The 9,827-nt window shown below is 46.5% G+C and overlaps 1 pseudogene; it reads left to right on the top strand.

Annotated features, from left to right (window-relative positions):
• The first annotated feature begins 2,249 nt into the window (after positions 1–2,249).
• On the top strand, positions 2,250–4,506 carry LOC136545844 (uncharacterized; annotated as a pseudogene).
• The last annotated feature ends 5,321 nt before the right edge of the window (positions 4,507–9,827 follow it).

Here is a 9,827-nt window from a genome sequence, read left to right as displayed (position 1 = left end):
CGCGCGCCGCCCTAGCCTCCGTCGTCTGCCATGGCCGTGCCTCCACACGCGCGTCCACGCGCCGCCGTGGCCTCCGCCGTCCACCATGGCCGTGCCTTTGCCCTGGCCTCCGCCCGCGCATCTCGCGCTCGTTCTTCGCCGGCGCGTCCTCGCGCTGCTCAGGCCTCCGCCGTCCGCCATGGCCGCGCCTTCGCCCTGGCCTCCGCCCACGCGTCCGCGTGCCGCCCTGGCCTCCGTCGTCCGCCATGGCCGTGCCTCCACCCGCGCGCCCCGCTCGCCGGAGCACTGCCCTAGTCGAGGACCGACGAGCAGCCGTTGCGGGATGCTCCTGCCCGATGCGCCACCAAGGTCGGAGGAACTAGAGCTGCTGTTGGCGTGCTACCTGTGCAGGGGAGAGAAGAAAAGGGAGAGGGATGAAGAAGGCAGGGGCAAAAATGATATTTCGCCGCTCTTCTCTCTCCTCCAAAGTCAGAAATGAATATTTTAACAGGCGCAGTGTCCGCCAGCAAATTTTGCAAAAAACAGTGTCTTTCAGCAAATCTGATTATTTTCAGTGTCCGTTGGCCAATTCGCCCAATTGGAAAATATCAAAGGAGAACCAAATAAAACATACAGAAAATAAAAAACCAAAAAAATAACCAGATTATTTATATGGAGGCTAAATTGGAAAATTTCAAAGGGGAACCCAATAAAACATACAGAAAATCAGAAAAGCCAAAAAAATCAGATAACAGTCCGAGTAATTCTGACAATTCCCAGTTACGAATAATCAATTTACACCAACTGAACATTGAACTTACAACCAAACCAAAGTAGTAAAATATGGTATAATAACATGTAATCTGCTCGTGCTAAAGGAATGAATATACATATAGTATATGGTTAGGGGATAGGTGATTTGACGGGGCAGCCTGTCCCTTCACCTGCGAAGCAGCAGGTAACTGCATGCACTCCATCGGCAGTGCATGGTTGCAGGCTCGGCGCACACATGCACATGATGCGTTTGCAGTTGCGTCTCCATCGGCTGCAGTTGTGTCTCCATGGCATAGAAAAAAAAATAGCAGGCTATAGCGTCGATATAGCGGCCGGAGAGACTCAACGCTAAGCTATTTCTATTTGTGTCGCTATGCCAACTTTAACCGCTACTGTGTGCTATAGCCCCGCTAATTGCTTAGCTTTAGCATTCAAATAGCGGCGCTATTTTAGATTTTGCCATCACTAATAGATTTTGACAATTTAATTTGTTATTTCCTACTTATCATTTGTTACTAATTTTGTATTTTAGATAATTAAACACTAGACTTTCATGAACCATGTTGTAATGTCATATTAGTAATGTTACCTAGACTTATGGAACTTTATAAACATATTTGTGTTCATCTAATTTCATATTTACCATATTTTTTCATTAATTATTGGTGTCTTTTATGTTTTCTTTATAAAAACGCCATCTGTCGTAGTGTTGCTATAGCCTCGTAGCTATTGAAAAAAAAAATTACCGCTATTTTGAGTGGCCCGCTATTTAAAACTATCTCCATCGGCCGCAAGGGCGTGGTCCCGTGACTCACCGATGCCACAGACGGGCAGAACAAAAAGAAAAGAAAGACAGACGGCGGAGATAAGAAGGCAGAGGAATCGGACGGCCCACAGATTCGAGTGACAAGAGGCGAAATTTTTTTTTACCCGAGTCATATACAGATTTAGCGTAAAATTAAATACCACCTGAACTCGTAACTCATGTCCAGCGTCTCCGCAGGGATGTTGAAGAATGGAACATGTGCAAAGTTCATTTGTGATTATTATGATGCTACAGCTTGCGTCAAATTTCATTCGTTGCATGCATCGTGTCCTGCTCCGGATATATTAGCAGAGTTCTGCCTAGTGATCTTGTTTCTGTTTCCTTGATTCTGTCTGTTATGCAGATCGTGCGCATATAACAACCATAATATACAGCAACAACAGAACGAAAGTAAGCTGCGAGTTGGGATTACAACTGCTGATATCTAACAAGATCGCTTTCTACTTGTTGTTACAGTTGCATCTGTAGATATACTCTAGCTAACAAATATACAACAAACAATCTAGTACGACAAGAATCAGAGAGATATCTCAACGGCATGCCAACCCTAAAAACACCACCAGGACAATAAGATCCTTTCCTTTTCATTCAGGGCTCATCCCATACCACACAAGCCAACGAAAGCCACCGTAAGTTTACGCGCGGATCCATCCAAAGACCAAAAAGATCGATGGCGCCGTCCAGCAACTACACGCTGATCGCGTTGCTCGTGGCCTTCGCCGTGGTCGCGCCTAGCCTGCTGCACCAATCTGCGGCCGCCAGAGACGGAGGAGCAGCCAAGGCCGCCGCGGCGGCTCCTGCGCCATCGGCCAACAACGGTGAAGTCGTCTTGCACCCGACGGCCACGTACGAGATCCCTGACCTGCCACTGCCGCCAATTATACCATGCCCTTGCCAGGCGTGTGGACCCGATGGAGTGGGAGGCGGAGTTGGGGACCCCTTGCCAGGCGAACCGGCATTGCCTCGACCTGCGCTCTCCTGATCTCGACCCGCACCGCTCGGCACAGGGGAGCGGCCCACATGCCTTGAAAACCTGTATCGATGCTAGTCCACGCCTGAGTGGGGAAAGGGTCCTTCTGTCGCCCATCCGGGACCTTGGGCCGGTGTTCTGCAGTCAGGATACCAGGATGGAAGTTGCGGAACCGACGATTCGGGAGCCCATGAATCTGGAGCTCGGCAGTCTGGGTTCGCCGGTCGCCGCAACAACGGCCGCAGTGCTGGGTACGTCCAACGTCAAGGCGCGGGCGGACGCTACGCAAGGAACGACCGCTGCGGCGCGACAGGACGAAATTGGCTAGGGTCTGCATCCCCCTTGACTCGCCCGTCATCCGGGCGGGGCCGAGGCTGCGGAAGTCACAGACGCCGACAACCGTGCTATCTATCACGAGGAGCAGTCGTCTTGTGGCCAAGCCGCGAGCGGCCAACGCCACGCTGCAAGCCAGTCCGGCGGTCAATGTCCCGCCGGCGGATAAGGAGGCCTACGAGAAATATTTGGCGATCTTCGCAGAACCGCTGACACCGTCGAAGCTGGAGGCAATACAGATGCTTTTCGCGCTTGATTTTGATCCCGTGGCCATGAATCTGAACTTGGCCGAGTTGGAGGGGGACACGCTGTAGTGGAGCCTGGGACCTTTGTCAGTTGCGGCCTTTGTTTCTCAATGATATCATACAACTGCGTTGTTTGGAATGTGTGCGGGTTGAATGGCCATGCCCGTCGCAATGTCGTTAAGGACCGAACAAACACCAAGTTCTTTCACCACATGGCTGAGGAAGATGTTGTCCTCGTCAATGAGGAGGATGTCATGGAATGGTGGATGCGCAAAAGAAAGCTCGTTGTCAAACCGGCGAGAAAGAGGTTCCATTCGCTCTTCTTCCTAGTTAGCTGGAGACTGTGGAAGGAGAGGAACTCGTGCACTTATGATGGAGTTTCTACTGACGCGGCTGGTCTGGCTTGCTCGATCTTGGGCGAGGCCGAGGAGTGATGTTTGGCAGGATACAAGCAGCTCATGTCCTTGCTAACACTAACGTAGTCTCCATGGGTCATTCCCGTCGCAAGCATAGTAGTATGTAAATCAAATTCGCTTCTTGCCCGTGGGCAATTGTGCTTTGGTAATAGATGGATTATCAGGGCATTTATTTGTAATTTCGAGTAAACTATCTTCTCCTGCTTAATGAAAGCCGTGCCCGAGGCACGTTCGAAAAAAAAAATTATACCATGCCCTCCCGCGTTTCCAAAGATCCCGTTCATCCCCTGCTACAACGTGACGCCGCCTGCGCCGCCGCCGCAGCCAAAGGAGTGCAAGGCATCGCTGGTGATGCTGATGCCTCCGTGCTCCGGTTTCCTCACCACCAACAGCAGCAAGGATCCGAGCACGGAGTGCTGCGCCGGCGTCAGTCGATTCATCAGAGGCGGCGATCCGAGCATCTATGCTCCTCTTTGCCTCTGCCACATCATTAACGGCGACGTGAACCAGCTTCTGACGGCGCCGGTAGACCACGCGCGCGCGCGCTGTACCTCGTGCAAGCGTGTTTAGGAATAGACCCAAAGACATCTTCCGGCATCTGCAGCGACGACGAATTGAGTAAGTCATATATACAGTTTAGTTCCAAGAAACTAATAATCCTTGTAATAATGCAACTAATTAATGTGCTATGATACCGGTGACGGACCTAGGTTTTTACCTCTGAGTATGCACAGCAAAAAAAATTTCTTATGCAATTCAATGAAAATTTCCTTTTTATATATTTTTTTACATTAAAAATTTCTACCTATCTCTATGATTGGCTGACCCCAGGGTATACGGTGGCCCACCCTGCATACCCTGTGGGTCCGTCCCTGTATGATACCATTACACTGAACAGGGAAACAAATACCACCGATGGAGCTTCCCAAACCTCCAACACCGGCGCCAGGGAAGAAGGCTTAGGGTATTGCCTTTTTTCCATTTCATTTTTTTTCAGTTACTATTAGTTTATCAGCAAGCCAATTGTTGCCATATAACATCCTTTTATTTTTGGATTTTTTTGCAGGTCGATGACAGCCATAAGTAGCAGAAAGAGGTTGATCGATTCTTTTGTCAGGAGAAATAATAAAAGTTAGAGCTGTGGATTTTATAGATTCACAACCATCGAAGTGTCCGGTGCATGCATGAGTTCATCGGCGTCATAGTCAGCAGTCGTCGTTGTCGTCATCATGGAACATGGATCGTAGTAGCGTGTCATCGACTCATCATTAGAGTTCAGTTACAGCGTCTTGGTTAAGATGTCGTATCTAGTTTGAGACTACGTACCATGTATCACTAGAAACAACCGTTTTGCTCAATGCGCATACTTTGATAATATCTGCAGTAGTATGTGTCATGATTTGATTTGATTTTCTTATTAAATAAAAATAACGATAGTACTACTGTCTTCCTTTAGACCCAATTTCTAAGTAGTATGTAGATCAGATTAAGATAAACTTTATGTCAAAATTGTACATTTTATTAAAGAGATCTAAAACTTTGTAGTTGACAACTTTTTAATTTGAGAAGGTTTCTATGTCCAAATACTCAATATAAGTTCTCGGAATAGATTTAACACGATTAACAATGTTTGGAGACAAAGTCAACATCAAAATTGTAGTACTCGATGAGATCTATAATTTTACAGTTAACAATATTTTTATTTTGAATGTCAAATATACAATATAAAATTCAAAAATATGTAGTTAAAAAAATAGCGTAGTTAACAATCTTTTCATAGATTATTTTGAGTGTCAAATATACAATATAAGATTCTTATCATGTTGCTCAATTGGTACGTGCGTCTACAGGAATGTAGATCGAATCATGAGAACACATGTTTTCTATATTTTATATCGCTATCATTGCCGATTTATAGAACCGGCGCCAATGCCGGTTCGTTTTTGTGGCAGTGATATCCTATTCTGGGGGTAGTGGTATAGAAGTTGCATGCATCAATAACAAATTTGATATAGGTAGCAACTAAAAGAGTAGAAAAGTTATTTTACTGGCACTCCAGAACCAATTTTCCAGAGGTTTGAAGTCACGTGTTTTATTAATACGTGGCTACTTCTTTGAGTCGTAGGAAACATGTTAGCCAACTATTCGTCAATTAAAGTTAATTTTACTACTGTTAGTGTGCAGATCATCGATCTGTAATGATGAGTGTACGAGTGAACATTTTCATCAGTTTTTTTTTTTTTAAAAAAACCCTCAAATAAGGGCATATGTTTGGTAAACGACCGCCTCTAGCTCCCTGCACCTAAGCTATAAAATGGCGACTCCCTCTGGTTTGCCAACTGATTTTTTTAGGGGAAATATGAATTTCCATTATTCGAAAGATGCTGAATCGTCAGCAATTACATAGTGGATACACAAAGGGATGGGAACCAAAATGGGTTCAGCATCCAAAGAACAAGTACTACCAAGAGCAGCTAGCTTGTGCGCCACCTTGTTGGTCGCCTGAGGCCGGTGTTGTACTTGCCACGAAATGAAGTTCAGAGACAGAAGGCTTCTTAGCTCCGCAACTATGTTTGCCATTGCACTGAGATCATAAGCCCTGGAGTAAACAGCTTGCACAACAGCCCTCTGGTTTGCCGGCTGATTTTGATGAGTAGGAGCAAGAAATTAGGTCTTCTACAATAGAAAATAGTATTGCTATGGTGTTTTGCTGGCAGAGTCGGAGCTAGAGCTGGTCGAAGCTGCACTAAACATGCCCTAAATGTGGACAATGGCTAGTAGTGTTAGGGCTTCTACAATATGACAGACGCTTCAGAGGAGAGAGAGAGAGAAAACTAAATTTTCATTAAGCACCCACAAATCTATTGCTGAAGCCCTTACATTTGCGCTAAGCACAATTCAAACAGCCGGCCTCTCCGTATGTTTTTGCCCAAGCGTCCAACGCCTCTTTGAGGGGCGATGCCGAACAAAAGCAATGCATCAAGTTCCATCCTAGCAAAGAAACGGAGAAAACTGCCTCCAAGCGCCTTCCACGTCCTCGCGTTCTACATGGCCTTATAACACTACTCTAGATCTATGCATCATTGTTGGGGTCCTTACCTAGCATCACAGCTAGATTCTGACCCAACAGAAGGTAACTGGCAGTGGTATGTCTATCACTGTCGGTTCTCATACTCGTTAGTGATAGGATGGATTATTGATGGCTCAGTGGTTTCAATCCAAGGTTTTAAAAATAGGTTAAGCTGGTTTTGCACTTTCTTAAAATGCAAATTGGACTTCACATTGGATTCCTCTCGTCAAGATGATCGAAAGCATCTATAGAATGTCTAATTTGGAGTTTGAATGGCGAAAATACGATTTTGGGAAACATATATAGGATCACAACCAATTGAGGTATCCAATCAATAAAAAAACTAATATACTATGTTACCTTTTTCCATACTCTAACTCTTCCATGCCCCTCATGCTGTTCTACAAGCATCTCAGATGATGTTTGTGGGTATTTTTGGTGGCCTTAGCTCACCGACAGTAGAAAAACGCTAGTTGCACTTGCGCCTCCTCGACAAGGCACCTTCTTATGAGCTATTTTGAGGTCCAAAACAGGCTAAGCCGGTTTTTCCCTGCCTCGTTGTGATTTGATCCTCGAGTACAGTGGTCCGAGTGATCCTCGTGAGATTCGGGCATCCTTGCCTTTAGCTGAGGGACTAGATTTCCGTCAACACACTTTTTTGGCTATTTCACTAGGGAGGAAGATCAAGGTCAATCTACAACAGCCATCAACCATGTATGGCAAACAGATCCCCAAACCATGAGGATCATTGTTGGGTCAATGTTTGGTTTGGTGACAGATGGGATAGAACATCCCTAGGGGCACGTTCGGTTGGCACGGAATCCAGTCTTGGAACCGATCCGGCCGAGAACCCTACTGTATTTTATACAGCCGAGCATCACCAGGATACGTTCCGGCCAGGAATGACCCTAACCGAACAAGCCCTAGAAGAGAATATTCCCTCAAGATAATGTGTCCAGCGTCCCTCAAAAACTAAGGTACTAGTTCATTATCCCTTATCGATGTCGTTCTATTCTGTTGCCATGTGCTTGTCTTTCACTACCACACAAATGTTTTTTTTACATGCAGTCAAAAATGATTTTTAGAGCATACTATCAAAACCCATCGATCGTAAAAATCAATCATTTTGCCAAGTGTTGTTTCTGTTTCCATCTCCTGTTGGCCATGCCTGCTGGTCCCCTCGCAGTGGCCACGCTCGCCCTCAGGGGCGGATCCAGGGCCCGGGCTGCCTGGGCTGCAGCCCGGGGCGAGTCCATGTAGCCCTTGTAACATATGTGGTGTTTAGCCTAAAAAACTATGATCTTAATTAGACAAAAGGAGACCTAGGAAGCAAGATCAGACTATTTTGAACGTGAATCAGCAGCTCAGCCCGGGGCGCAGCCCCGTTCTGGATCCGCCCCTGCTCGCCCTTGTTCTGGAGGAGATGGTGGCATGGAAGAGGGTGGGTGACCTTGGTGCACGCGGTCAGCCTCGCCCCCTGTGTGAGCTTGGTAATGGCCTTGGTGTAGGGTAGGACGTGACGGCTGTGTTGGAAGCTGCTGCGGTTGGGTGACTATGGAAAAAAAAAGAGGATGTTTAATGGATAACAAATAATGATGTATCCTCTTCATTTTCATCCTTCCAACCAAATATAGAGTAGGAATGAGTGTCACATCTCTTCAACCAAAGTACCAAACACAGAGATGAAATCATCTCATCACATGAAACTAGAATGGATCCATCCTGTCCTTATTTCACAACCAAACAATACCTTAAGTGCGCAGGGATGTCAAACAATATAATGGAACATGTGCAAAGGTTCATTGCGATTATTATGATCCAACAGTTTACATTGAAAATAATCGTTGCATGCATCGTGTCCTGCTCTGCATATATTAGCAGTTCTACATTGTGATCGTCATTCTGTTTCCTTCTTTTGAAGATCATGAATCATAACCCTAATATACAACAACAGAACGAAAGGTTACTGCGATCTACAAGATCTTGCATCTGTAGATATCTAGCGCCTAGACGTCCGGACGGACGCCCGCGTACAGGCGCCCGTAGCTGCAGTTCGCTTTCACGCCTAGACGTCCATGCATGGGCCTACGCCGCCTAGATGTCGCTTGCCTGTGCCTGCGTCACCCGTGCCCATGCGGGGGTCCACACTGCCCGAACATCGCCCGCGCGGGGACTGCTCGCACCTCCTTCCGCTTTCAACGCGCATCCCATGTGTAACACCCAATCTTCTTTTAAAATATCCAGATGCAACACTTGAAACATAAAAAAAACAGATGAAATACTTGAAATAGGCATATGAAACACTTGCAAAAACACTTGAAAACCGTCCCAAACATAAGCATCATCCAGATAAAACACTTGCAACATATGTGTGAAACATATGCAACGTCCAGATAAACACACTTGCAACATACGTCTGAAAAAACAAATGAAACATTGGGGACAAACGCTTTCAACATACGTGTACAACAATTGCAACATCACAATCTACTTTTGCAGTATCCGTGTGAAACACTTGCAACATATATCTAAACCATCTGAAACATTTGAAATGTACACTTTCAATATGCATCATATTCGGTGTGGCCCTCTTCCGCCGTCTACATCGGGGCGCCGCAACCGTAGCAGGGGCGAGGCCGGAGGGCTTCCGCGCTAGGGCCCGGCGCTTCTCATTGCACTGGCGGCGCGTGTCTGTGTCGTCGGGCGGGGCGGGCAGCGGAGCAGAAGTAGCGGTAGGAGCAGTAGGGCGGGCGCGCGGAGCTGCGACATGAGCAGCGGGGCGGGCGGCGGAGCAGGAGCAGGAGCAGGCAGGTGCGGGCCGAGTTGGAGATGGACATGTGATGAATTAAGTGGATATAAATAAATAAAGGTTGTGTCCATTGAACTAGACTAGATGAGAATTAAAATTGATATGGCCACGCGCCCCACGTCCGTCCGATACTCGAGTAAAGAGTCGGTTCGGATCAAAGCATTTCCGTATATATTCTAGTCTAGGTAATAACAAATATACAACAGATTTTCATTAAAAAAACAAATATACAACAGACAATGTAGTACCAGAATCAGAGAGATATCTCAACGGCATGCCAACCCTAAACACCAGGACACTCCTATTAAATTGATCCTTTCCTTTCGTTCAGGGCTCACACCACAGAAGCCAAGCCTCAGAATCCTTTAGTTTACGCCTCCATATATCCAAAGACCAAAGAGATCG

Source organism: Miscanthus floridulus, chromosome 3 (genome assembly GCF_019320115.1).
Source record: "Miscanthus floridulus cultivar M001 chromosome 3, ASM1932011v1, whole genome shotgun sequence".
NCBI classification, from domain to species: domain Eukaryota; kingdom Viridiplantae; phylum Streptophyta; class Magnoliopsida; order Poales; family Poaceae; genus Miscanthus; species Miscanthus floridulus.
The sequence above is the reverse complement of the archived record's forward strand: the minus strand, read 5'-3'. Positions and strand labels throughout refer to the sequence as shown.